Source organism: Pteropus alecto, unplaced genomic scaffold (assembly GCF_000325575.1).
Source record: "Pteropus alecto unplaced genomic scaffold, ASM32557v1 scaffold29, whole genome shotgun sequence".
Lineage (NCBI taxonomy): Eukaryota > Metazoa > Chordata > Mammalia > Chiroptera > Pteropodidae > Pteropus > Pteropus alecto.
The window spans coordinates 1307849-1321745 of NW_006443120.1; the positions used below are offsets into that span (position 1 = coordinate 1307849).

Genomic DNA, 13897 nt, shown 5'->3' on the forward strand with positions numbered 1-13897 from the left:
TATGGGAGCTCCCTTGTAGGTAACTAATTGCTTTTCTTTTGCTGCTTTTAAGATTCCCTCTTTGTATTTAACCTCTGGCATTTTAATGATAATGTGTCTTGCTGTAGGACTCTTTGGGTTCATCTTTTTTGGGACTCTCTGAGCTTCTTGGGGTTGTATTTGTCTATTTCCTTCACCAGGTGAGGAAAGTTTTCCACCATTATTTCCTCAAATAGATTTTCAACTTCTTGATCTCTCTCTTCTCCTTCTGGTACTCCTATGCTGCAAAAGCTGTTAGATTTAATTTTGTTCCATAGGATCCTTAAATTATTTTCATGTTTTTTGATTTTTTTTTCCTTGTTGTTGTTCTGATTAGGTGTCCTCTGCTATACCGTTCTGTATATTGGTGATTCTATCCTCCACTTCATCCACCCTATTGATTTCTTTTAATATATTCTTTATCTCAAATAATGTGTTCTTCATTTCTGAATGGTTCTGTTTCATAATTTTAATTTACGTTTTTATTTTTTTTATTTCGTTGTTAAAATTCTCACTGAATTTATCTACTCTTCCCCTAAGTTCCTTGAGCATCTTTATAACCAGTGTTTTGAAATCTGCATCTGGTGGATTGTTTGACTCCATTTTTCTTGGAGCTCTGTTCTGTTCTTTTGTATGGAAACTGCTTCTTTTTCTCCCCATTTTGGCTGCCTTTCTGTGTCTGTTTTTATGTATTAAGAAAATCTCCTGTCTCTTGGTCTTATTAGTGTGTATTCGTGTAGTAGGTGTCCAGTGGCACAGTCCTGAGAGGGATCCGACTGTAGGCCAAGTTTGGCCCCAGCCTGTGCCCCTCTGGGGCCACCTGGTAAGATTCCACAAGCAATTTGTAGATGCTGTGCTTATGGTTGCCTCAAAAGGCAATGCCAGAAACTGCGGCCATGTACCACCAGTGTGGGGCTTGGAGCTCCTCAGGAAGGGGCACAGGACAAGTCAAGGAAACCACTGGATGTGGCTTGGGTAAGCATGAGCTGGGGAAGGCAGAGTTTCAGGGAATCCTCTGGGAGGAGCAACCCCTGTTATCTAGTTTGATGATATCTCAGCTATGATGGTGCTGTGTCCACACACTGGTGGCGGAAGAGTGGTCAACAGAGGAACAGTGGATATTGCCAGCATTTCTGCCCTGGAGAAAGCCTCACCTCCAGCCATTGCTCCAACAACTCAGCATTCCCCTGTAAGGCCTCTGTGACTCCTGAACACCTGACCTGTCACTGGTGCTCAGAATGGTTGAGTCCATCACCAGGAAAGTCTGGTCCTGGACACAGTCCCTTTAAAAGGAAAGTCTATACCTGCTGGTTGCAGCTGCCATAGCCTCTGTCCCATTCAACCAATTGGGACGGGTAGCCTCGTGTCTTCGCCTTTTCCTATTTCCTCTCATTGCAGGGTGATTTCTTTTTAAATTTATTTATTTATTTTAATTAGTTTAAAGTATACAGTACATTGGTTAGACATTTATACGGCTTATAAAACGATTCTCCTAATTGCTCCTTCTCTCCTCTGGTTTTCCACCTAGCCAATATATTAATGCTAACTGTATTTCTTATGCCGTTCTCTCCATCCCCGTGACCATCTGTCAACCATGAATTTGTACTTCTTTAAAGCAGAGTGATTTCTTATTTCTCTCCCTAGTTGTAGAGCTTCTGTTTATCCAGACCACAGGCAATTTTGCTTGCTGTTTGCTCCATGTTTCTGTCACAACTTTGGTGTAGTCTCAAGAGGAGATGTACAAAGCCTCTATCATCTACACCATTTTGCCAAATCTGTCAAGAATGACATCAAATTTTAACTGAAAAGCATCCATAGTTACTGAAAATATTTTAATTTAGGAAATGTGGATATGTATGGTGGGTGTGTACGTGTTTATCAAATTGGTCTCAAAAAAAGAATGCAACATTAGTTTTCAGACTGCAGTCTCAAATCTAATAGAAAGGTAACGATTCAAAAAATTACTGTTGAATGAATGAACATATATGTATATTTTATTGTGCTATGTTATTATTATTGGATTCTCTCTGTTTCTCTTTCTAAAATGTTCCTTTCAATTTTCCCTCTTTAAAATGAGAGTTGTTTTGAACAATGTACATTAATTTAAAGTCAATGAAGAAGAAAACATTTCTATACATGTTGTGTAGTCATCTTTTTTGATGGAGCTATGGTGGGGGAGGTGACAAACAACACTCCTCTTCCCCTTCTGAGCTAGAATGTAGGAGTCGGACAGATGGAGATCACCTTACTTGCTTTGTTCCTGACACATATTAAAGACCTGGAGGGTGTTGTTTAGATGTGTGGCCACAGTGGGCTTCCAAACACTGATCCCAAATCAAGAACTTCCTCACACAGTTGTAAGCAGAGGAAACAATGCTTGACATCTGTCTCAAGGCCAGGCTGCTTACTGTGGAGATGAAGGCAAATTCGACTACACATTACTGTGAGAAAACATATCTTTTTAAAGAAAAGATGAAAAACCAAGCATGCATTTCTTAAAGTTTTCATCTCTCAAATTAGCCCATTTGGAAATTCTCCCCTACTTTTATGAGGAGGGTAGAGAGTGTATAAATCCTCATGTAAAAAAATTGAAGCCAGAGAAATGAAGGTTCTCCTATAATTTCTAACTGGGTTGAAACTCTAGTTGAAATTAAGCTCATGTCTTTTGTACATACCAACTAATGGTGAGAAGTTGGACAGAAGTATGCTAGATGGTCAAGAGAAGTCTCTTTCGTGTTTAGCAGTTTGCTATTGATACCCCACAACATGAATAATTATTTGTTGATTATTTTTGGTAAACAAAGTACTCTTTGGAGAAAAAGAAGTGCTTTTAAAAGAATCAAATTCTTCAATTTCAGCTTGCTTGGTTTACTGAATGATTTTCTCCTTCAAGTTCCCTGTCATATGGTTAAAAAAATGTGTGCTTTGTAAATTAAGTGTATTGATTTTTTGTACTAGGAGTTATAGTATTTATGGTATGTTATTTTTAGTCATCCCTTAAAACTTACAATTTAGTTAGAAAGTTATTAATTGTGTCTTATGTCTAAATATTGTTGACCTACATGACCAAGTTTTACATGTTTATTTTTCTCTGAGTTATAGTTAAAAATCAATATTATTATTATTTTTTTTTTTTCAGGAATATGAAGAAGTAGCTGGCTCAGAACTTTAGATTTAGTAAGACAACTCAAAGCCCATTCCTGGATTGCTGCTAGTAGGTTTTGTGACCTTAAGCAATCTATAGTCTCTCTGACTCTTGTTGCCTTTTACGTAAAATTAGAGACTTTGACTATCATTCTTAAAAAAATATTTTTTCAAAGACTTGAACTGTTCTTTGTTTTAAATTTTTGTATGAAATTGTATAATATAAAACAAAGACAAATGAAGCTGCCTTGCTAAAGAAGGGAGAGCCTCTGATGCTGTGTAATCTTGCATGTGTCCCCAGTGGAAACTTAGATTTTTATGGGGCATATTTGAGAACAACTAGTTATGAGAAAATCCTTCTCAGTAAAACTCTGTTAAATTAAAATTGCTGACACGTTGTTTTCCTTCGTATAATTTTCTCACCTTTCTATATTTTTAATAAATGGAAAAGTATAAATCAAATTGCAGATGTGTCCTCCACATTAATGTTAGACTTCCAGCTTCTTCCACCACCTGAACACAAATCCTCACCTAGAAGTAAACATAAAGGTCACAGAATTAAATATTTAGGAAAAGAGCTTTTTGGGGCAAAAGTAATAATGTTATATTGGTGGTTTCTTAGTTTAACTCATGAAAAACTGTGATTTTGAATGATAACATGAAACTGTTTCAATAAAGTCCTCTCCCTTCGTCTGGTATTGAGTTCTTGATTTTATAAGGCCTTTCAAGTAATGATGTCACATTATTCATTATATAAGCCCTGCCTTTCATGTCATTGTCAAAAAAGATGTTATGGAAAACAGTTTGGAAATAATGGTTAACGTTAGCCAACAAATTTTTCTTCACATCTAAACTTTGGAGGGGCATAGTCATTGTTGCCACAGTGTTTATATTCAGTAAACTATTTTAAACCCTTTTGAGGTATTTAATGAGAAGATACCATTTATGAGAAATATCTGAAGAACACTCTAGATGGGGACATTTGTAATATTGTTTGAAACATTCCCACACATTTCATAATTAAGTAGACTATAATGATAATTAGTTGAATGTTTCAAAAATTCGCCTTAATTTCTAGAAAGGAAACAAAGTTACAATGAAAGGATTATATATTTTTTTGTTGTTTCTAATTCTAGAAAGTCATTAATCAGAAACTAAGTTTAAAAACTGGCTCTAGCCCATATTTTTTCTTTCTTTTTTATATTTTTATTTTTTTAATTATAGATGATATACAATATTATATTAATTTCACTAGTGTCGGCTAAGGCCGCTAGTACTGAGACTGCTGCTTGTTTAGGTTCTGTGAACCTTTGAGAGATATTAGGAAAGTCTGCAGCTTGAGCCTAGAGAGGTGTTTTTTATGGAAAATCCACTGAAAGTGCCTTGGGCGAGCCCACATATTGGGAAGGGTGGAATCTCAGGGACTCATCAGGGCAGGGCCACCAGTGTTAGCTAAACTGCTGGAGACTCAAATATGGCAGTAGCCTGGGTCTGCACACTGGGCAGGGAAGAGCTCAAAAAGGAACAATGACCTCTGTCAGCACTTCTGTCTGGGAGAAAGCTGCCCCTCCAGCCCTCGCTCTCAAGTCAGATGACTCAGTTCCTCCCCGTATGTCTCTGGCACCCTTTGAGCTTCTGCCCCAGCCCTGGAGCTCAGACAGAGTGTGTCTTTTAGCCAGTTAAGTTCATGTGGGGCCCTATATGAGGAGCACCTGGGACTCACCCAGCCCTTCAACTCAGCTACAATCTCTGCTCACAGTCAGAGTTGTGGGGACTTCTCTTCCCACCACTGGAACCCTGGACTGGGGAGCCCAGTGTGGGGCCAGGACCTCTCATACCTGAGAGAGAACATTCACTGCTGAGATATTTCTCCAAATTATCCACCACACATGGGAGTGGAACAAGCCTATTTCGGGGTCCACCCTCTTACCAGTCTTGAAGTGGACTCTTCTGTGTCCCCAGTTGTAGGATTTTTGTTCAGCTAGACTTCAGGTAACTCCCACTGTTGAAGTTAGTTGTAGGTTTTTCGTTATTGTTGTTCTTAGCTATTTTTTTAATTGTTTGTTTGTTTATTGGTGAAATAATTAATGAAATCCAAAAAGTTTCAGGTGTACAATTTAACAGTAAGGCATATATATATTGCATCGTGTGTTCCTCTCCCATAGTTAGATTTATTTCTGTCACCACATGTTTGACCTCTTTAACCTCATCTGCCTACCTCGTCCCTCCTCTCCCTCTACTCACTGGTAACCACTAGTCCATTGTCTATGTCGATGACTCTCTGTATGCCCCGTTTGTTTGTTGCTTTTAGGTTTATATCTCTCATATAAGTGATATCATGTAGTTTTCGACTTTTCCTGTCTGGCTTATTTCGCTTAGCATGATTATCTTGAGGTCCATTCATGTTGTTGCAAATGGCAGTATTTCATCTCTTCTTATGGCTGAGTAATATTCCATTGCATATATGTATCACAGCTTTTTTAACCAATCACCTATCATAGGACACTTTGGTTGCTTCCATGTGCTGGCCTCCGTGAATAATGCTGCTATGAATATCGGAGTGCACATATCTTTTCTGATATGGGTTTTCAAGTCTTTGGGTTAAGTACCCAGTAGAGGGATTGCTGGATCATATAGTATATCAATTTTTACTTTTTTGAGGAAATTTCATACTGTTTTCCATAGTTGTTGTACCAATTTGCAGTCCTACTAGCAGTGTATGAGGGTTCCTTTTTCTCCGCATCCTCTCCAATATTTCTGTTGTTCTGTTGATAATAGCTATTCTAACAAGTGTGAGATGGAATCTCATTGTGGTTTTGATTTGCATTTCCCTAATAGCTAGTGATAATGAGCATCTTTTCATATGTTTTTCGGCTATTTATGTATATTCTTGGCAAAAGTGTCTGTTTAGGTACTCTGCCCATTTTTTCATTTGGATTGTTTGTTTTTTGTTATTATTGAGTCATATGAGTTCTTTGTATATTTTGGATATTAGGCCTTTATCGGAGGCTTTGCTTGTAAGTATATTTTCCCTTTCGGACGGTTGTCTCTTTATCTTGTTGACAGTTTCTTTTGCTGAGCACAAGCTTTTTAGTCTGATGTAGACCCATTCATTTACTTCGACTTTTCCTTCCCTTGCTTTTGAGGTCAAATTCATAAAATTCTTTTAAGTCCGAGATCCTTGAGTTTAGTTCCTATGTTTTCTTCTATGCATTTTATTGTTTCAGGTCTTCTATTCAGGTCCTTAATCCATTTTGAGTTACTTTTAGTGTGTGGTGATAGACAACAGTCTGGTTTCATTTTTTTTGCAGGTGGCTTTTCAGTTTTCCTAGCACCATTTATTGAAAAGGTTTTCCACTGTATGTTTTTGGCTTTTTGGTCGAAATTTATTTGCTCATATAAATATGGGTTTACTTCTGGACTTTCAATTCTGTTCCACTGGTCCGTGTGTCTGTTTTTCTACCAATACCATGCTGTTTTGATTACAGTCGCCTTATAGTATAATTTGAAGTCAGGCAGAGTGATGCCTCCAGCCTCATTCCTTTTTCCTCAGGATGGTTTTGGCAATTCAGAGTCTTCTGTGCTTACATACAAATCTGAGGATTTTTTTGTTCTATTTCTTTAAAACATGCCGATGGGATTTTGATGGGGATTGCATTAAATCTGAATAATGCTTCAGATAATAAAGTCATTTTAACTAGGTTGATCTTTCCAATCCAAGAACACCTTTTCATTTCTTTGAATATCTTTTCATTTCTCTGTGTCGTCTTCGATTTCTTTTAATAGGGTCTTGTAGTTTTCATTATACAGGTCCTTCATATAGTTCGTTAGATTTATTTCTAGGTATTTTATTCTTTTTGTCGCAATTGCAAAAGGAATTATTTTTTCCACTTCTTTTTCTGACACTTTGTTATTAGAGTATAGGAATGCTATGGATTTTTGAACATTGATTTTGCATCTAGAAACTTTACTGTATTTGCTTATTGTTTCTAGGAGTGTTCTTGTGGAGTCTGTAGGGTTTTCTATATAAAGAATCATGTCATCTACAAATAGTGACAGTTTGACTTCTTTGTTATCTATTTGGATGCCTTTTATATCTTTCTCTTGCCTGATTGCACTTGGTAGGACCTCCAATGTTATATTGAATAAGAGTGGTGATAGTGGACAGCCTTGCCTTGTTCCTAATCTTAGAGGGAAGGTTTTTAGTTTTTCACCATTCAATATAATGTTGGCTGAAGGTTTGTCATATATGGCCTATATATGATTTGTCATATGTATATTATATTAAGGTCCTTTCCTTCTATACCAATTTTGTTAAGTGTTTTGATCATAAGTGGGTGCTGTACCTTGTCAAAGGCTTTTTCTGCATCTATTGATATGATCATAATGTTCTTATTTTTAATTTGTTTATGCAGCGAACGACATTAATTGATTTTCATATATTGAACCATCCCTGTGCCTCCGGATGAAGCACACTTTATTGTGGTGTATAATCGTTTTAATATGTTGCTGTATTCAGTTCGCTAGTATTTTTTTTAGGATTTTTTCACCTGTATTCTTGAGAGATATTGGTCTGTAGTTTTCGTTTTTTGTTTTGTCCTTACCAGGTTTTGGTATCAGAGTAATATTGGCCTCATAGAATGAGTTGGGAAGTATTGCCTGCTCTTCGATTTTTTGGAAGAGTTTGAGGAGAACAGGTATAAAATCTTCTTTGAATAATTGGTAGAATGCACTGGTGAGGCTATCTGTCCTAGACTTTTACTTTTTCGTAGGTTTTTGATGATTCTTTTCATTTCCATACTGTTGATCGGTCTATTTAGATTTTCCAGTTCGTCTTGATTCAGTCTAAGAAGGTTGTATTTTTCTAAGTACTGGTCCATTTCTTCTAGGTTATTAAATTTGGTGTTATATACTTTTTCATAGTATTCTTGTATTATTCTTTGTATTTCTGCAGTGTCTGTCATAATATCCCCTCTTTCATCCTTGATTTTGTTTATTCGTGTCCTTTCTCTTTTTTCTTCAGTGTGTCTAGCCAGGGCTTTGTCAATTTTATTAACCTTCTCAAAGAACCAGCTTTTTATTGCATTTCATTTTTTCTATCTTTTCTTTTTGTTTTCCATTTCATTTATTTCTGCTCTAATTTTGATTATTTCTTTCCTTCTGCTGACTTTAGGCCTCATTCGTTCTTCCTTTTCTAGTATCATTATCATTTGTTTCTATGTATCTCTCGATCTGTCTTTTTATTTCTTCTGTGACCCAGTTATTCTTCAGTAGCATGTTGTTTAATCTCCATATATTTGTGGTTCTTCCTGGTTTCTTTTTGCAGTTGATCTCCAGCTTCAAAGCATTATGATCAGAGAATATGTTTGGTATGATTTCAAATCTCTTATATTTGTTGAGGGTATCTCTGTGTCCTGGTATGTGGTCAGTCCTTGAGGATGTTCCATGTGCACTAGAGAAGAATGTATAAGCAGCTGCTTGGGGAATGAAATGTCTGTAAATGTGTCATTTAAGGATGCTATTTCCTTTTTGATTTTCTGTTTGGATGATCTGTCCATATCTGACAGTGGGGTATTTAGATCTACTACAATAGTGTTTTGGTCTGTTTATCTCTTTAGTTCTGCTTACTATTTGCTTTACATTATTTCTGGGCTCGCTGATTGGGAGTATAGATATTAATAAGTGTTATGTCTTCTTGGTGCATGATTCCCTTTATCATTATGAAGTGTCCCTTAGTATTTTTCTTTATCTTTTTTATTTTCAAGTCTATTTCATCTGATATCAGTACTGCTACTCCCGCTTTTCTCTGAATGTCATTTGCTTGAAATATCATTTTCCATCCTTTCACTTTGAGCCTATATTTGTCTTTGGAGTTGAGATGTGTCTCCTGCAGGCAGTATATGGTTTGGTTTTGTATTTTGATCCATTCTGCAACTTTGTGCCTCTTTATCGATGAGTTCAGTTCATTTACATTTATGGTGATTATTGAAATATGAGGTCTTTCTATAGCCATTTTATCTTTTGCTTCCTGGTAGCTCAATGTTTCCATTGCTTCCTTGTCCTTATGATTCTATTTTCTTTATTTTGGTTGACTTCTGTGGGATTTTCCTCTGGTTCTTGTTTTATGTTATATACTTAAGTTCTGAATCTTTGGCGTGTGTTTAACATTACGAACTTGTAAAGGATAGTTATATATATACACCATCCCTTTTCTTCTGTCTTGCCCTATCTCCATTCCCTTTTGAGATTTTGGATCTTTGAATCCTCCCCTTTTCAGTCATTGTTATCTCACTTTGTCCCTATGTATACTGAACATTCATTACTATCTTGTTATAGCAATTCTCTTCTTATTGTTTAAGCTTAGAATGCTTTGCTCTTAGTAAAGTTTGCAGTCCTCTACTTCTATTTACCCGATTTTTACCTTACTCCGAATTATGTATTTTTTTTGTCTTTTTTTTTTTTTTTTTTTGATTGAGCTGTCCCCTTTCAGTATTTCCTGTAGTGCAGGCCTTATAGCGGAGAAGTCCCTCAATTTTTGTATGTCTGGAAAGATCTTTATTTCTCCTTCATATCTAAAAGAGAGCTTAGGTAGATACATTATTCTTGGCTAGTAGTTCCTTTCACTTGATAGTTTGAATATTTGATTCCACTCTTTTCTTGCTTGTAAGGATTGTGCTAAGATAATCTAATGGGTTTTCTTTTATAGTTTACCATCTTCTTTTCCCTGGCTGCTCTGAGAATTCTGTCTTTATCATTGATTTTTGATAATTGTAATATAATGTTTCTTGGTAAAGGCCTTTTGTGGTTGAGATAATTTGGTGTTCTGTTGACTTCTTGATTTCCAAACTCCAGCCTATTCCTTAGATTTGGGAAATTGTCGTCAACTATTTGTCTAAAAATGCTTTCCAGTTCATGCTCCTTTTCCTCCTCTTTCAGAATGTCCATAATTCTTATGTTTCCTCTCCTGATGCTATCAGCTAGTTTTTGTATTTCTCTTTTATTATTTTTCATTTTTGGTTTCTCTCTTCTTCCTTCTGATTTATTTCTAGATTTCTGTCTTCAATATAACTGATCCTTTTCTCTATTTGGTCACCTTACTTCCCAAGCTTGCTATTTCATTTTTCAACTCTTGCAGTGTGTTTTTTATCTTCAGAAAATTTATTCTGTTCTTTTTGAGGGTTTCAATCTCCTTGTTAAAAAATTCATTCTGCTCATCTAGTTGTTTTTTCAATTCCTGGAATTTTTGATATGAATTGACTTGGATCTCATTGAGTTTTTTCAGAAATACCATCCGAATTTCGCTGTCATTTAAGCCACATATTTCTAAGTCTTTAAGCTTATTTTCTGGAGATTTTTCTCTTTCTTTCTGAGATGCCTTGTCATCTTCGTTGTTCATGGTGTTTAATGGACTATTTCTCTGCCTAGGCATTAATGGAAGTGTGTCCTGCTTTTTCTCCAGAAAGGTTTATTATATAAAGGTCTCTCTTTATTCTGTTGCAAAGAAGGCGCTTTTGTTTTGGTTTTCAGTCAGTGGTGTCTAAGTCTCTTGGATCCCTGCTTTATATAAAGCCCTTATAATGCCGTTTTCTTTTTTTATAGATGTTTAATCGCGCTCACTACTCTCGGTCTCAGTTTTTGTCAGTATTAGTGACAGTATTGGTAACTTTTGCTCATATTCCCCTCGGTTCGGCAGTGTTTGGTCTCGGAGGATATGGGTTTGGGAGCTGCGGCTAAGCATTGGTTTTGCAACTGCATCTCGTAAAAATCAACTATTGTTTCCCTGCCATCCTGCTTCTCTGCTTTCTGCCCTGTGGTCAGTCATGTAGAGCTCACAGCATTCCCAGGCAGGGCTGTTCAGGGAACTCTCTGCACCTTCTCCCCGCCATCCCCAACTCCTACAGGGAACTCCAGCTACTGTGAGAGGCAGCTTCTTTATTTCTCCCAGCTCACCCCCCGACACCTCGGGTTCTCCCAGCTCACCCCCCGACACCTGTAGTAGCTCTTATGCGCAGATCTCACACTCAGACATGCTGGTGTACAGTTTGGGTGATTTTTGTTAAGTTTTAGATGTTCGGCTTATTGTTGTTCCAAGGGGAGAGATCTGGAGATGTCTCTCACTGCCATGTTTCTCCAAGTTCATCAACACAGTTCTCTTTAGCTGAATGAACATGAATGCACTTATTCTCAAGTGAGAAGTGCAGTGGAAATTTATGAAGGTTGGCAGCAGCTATTTCTATCTGAAATAACCTGTACTCCTGATTTGATGTTTATTCCACATTTGAAAACAGAGCAAAATGCTTATGGTAACACCCTTTTACTAGAGGATAGGCTGATTTTAATAATTGAAATTCGAAAGTACATTTAAGTTCTTTCCAAGTCTACTGTGATTTGACACTTTCGTTGATCACGTCTCATGAATAGTTTCTTCATGTTGACATCATCATCAAGTACATGAAACACTTGCTAGCTACTTCTTTAGTACTCAGATTACAATGCCAATTAAGTACCTCAGGCTAAGAAATAAATAGAGTGTACAGCTGATCATGTGTGAAATGATGTAAAGTCACCATTCTTTGCTCTGGTCTCTCCTGAGAAGAAAGTTCATAACCCTAAACCGATAGAGAGATTTCCTCCTCTTCTTATTTCTTACCCAAAGGACAGCTCCCAAATTTCTTTCAAGGGAGTTCTTCAGGTCTTTCATGCATAGTGCTGCACCACAACAATCATGTGAGGCATATTGATTGAAAATTTTAGTGATATCAAAGATGCTTCTCAGAAGTGGTTACCAGAGTCCATGGGTCACACTGAACCTGGAAAACAATAATATTGGTCTCATGATTAGCATCGGTTAAATCCAAATAAACCACTTGAATCTTGGCATTATAAACAAACAAACAACAACAACAACGACAACAACAACAACAAAAACACAGGACTTAGCCAAAAGCAGATCCACGTTAGAAGAATACATGGAGCCGGGACGGCAGCATGTGCCCCACGCTCTCTGCCTCCCCATGCCTGCCAACCTGAGGCAGCTGGAGTCCAGTCTGTGGCCCCAGCAGCAGTGCTGAGAGGCAGCCCTTGTAGCAGTACCACGGCATGTTGGAATGCCTACATCGACAACCTTATGGCTGATGGGACCTGGTAGGATGCAGCCATCATGGGCTATAAGGACTCACCCTCTATCTGGGCCACCATCTCTGGGAAAACCTTCATCAACATCATACCAGCTGAGGTTGGTGTCCTGGTTGGCAAAAACCAGTTAAGTTTTTTGTGTGTGTGTGAATGGGCTGACACTTGGGGGCCAGAAATGTTCTGTGGTTCAGGACTCACTGCTCCAAGATGGGAAATTTATTATGAATCTTTGTACCAAGAGCACCGGCAGAGCTCCCACTTTCAGTATCACTGTCATCATGACTGCCAAGACGCTAGTTCAGCTGATAGGCAAAGAAGGTATCCACAGTGGTGTGATCAACAAGAAATGTTATGAAATGACCTTCCACCTGCGGCATTCTCAGTACAGACCTTATCTTTCCCTTTCCTCTACCACTCCTCACTGCATTTGTACCCCTCTTTTTCCCATGCACACACATTGACCTATTATATATTTTGGCCATTACTCCATACCCCTTATTGCTGTTAAAACCATATGATATGGGCTGGGGGCCAGGGCTGGATGTACAGACACCTCTTCCTTCCCATACCTCTCCTGTGTGTGGTCGGAAAACTTTTTTTTCCCTGAGTAAAAAAGATTCTACCAAAAAAAAAAAAAAAAAAGGAATACATGGAAAGCTTCACTGGCTGGGTGAGTATAGTGGTTTATGTAGCTGACTTATTGAATTACTTCTCAACTCCAATATCTCAGATGCCATAACTACATAAAGATGGCCTATATTGGGTAGAACCAATTTAAAAGAGAACCACGTGTTGGCAAACCTGTTAGATGGCAGGTTTTAGGAAGATGAACCCCATCAGAGTTACTGGTGATCATGCTCCAACCCTGAAATTCAAACAAATTTGCAGAGTTTAGAGCCTTGGGAGAAGAGCCATGTCTCCATTTGAGAGATGGCTCTAACTGTAAGAAGATGGCATAGAGTCAGTGGGACTTAGACTTCCCTGTAAGATACTGATGCCTTGTGGCTCAAAGACCCTTGTTGCCCCTGCCCCTCCAACACCTATGACAGCTGGAAAATAAAGTCATACAGAAGAACATGATCCCACTGAATGAGACTCACTCACTTCACTTAAGGGGGAAGTCCAGTACCCACTAACGCCACTGGCAAGTGCACTGGGAAGCTGGGAGCTGGGCCTTTGATAAAGGTTTTCATTGGGCCCTGAAGACCATCTTGTGAAGGAGACATCCATTCTGTGGGATGACCCGATTCATTCCTAAACAAGCGCAACTCCACCGCTGTCTCCACAAATGGCTTGTTTATCTTACTATTTGCTCACATAGCTATTTGGCACAAGGTTCACAGTCTTGCTTCCTGACAGGGTACTGGCCCCACCTGACATGAAAGGGTAGAATATTTGACAGAATCTCCAATTTTCTTTGTTAAAATTCAATAAAACAATAAAACAAATCAATAAAAAATAAAAGTAGTACAAGATAATTCTTATTCAGAGCAAAAGCACAGGAAATGGTGATTATAGTATCACTTACCCTTCCAACTGGGAGATGGAAAGTTTCTTCTGCTGTAGAGTTTTTAAGCAGCTAGATTACAGAAACATTAAA

The 13897-nt window shown here is 37.8% G+C and overlaps 1 pseudogene; it reads left to right on the plus strand.

The window, feature by feature from the left end:
* The first annotated feature begins 1081 nt into the window (after positions 1-1081).
* Positions 1082-12758, plus strand: LOC102878113 (annotated as a pseudogene).
* Positions 12759-13897: the final 1139 nt, after the last annotated feature.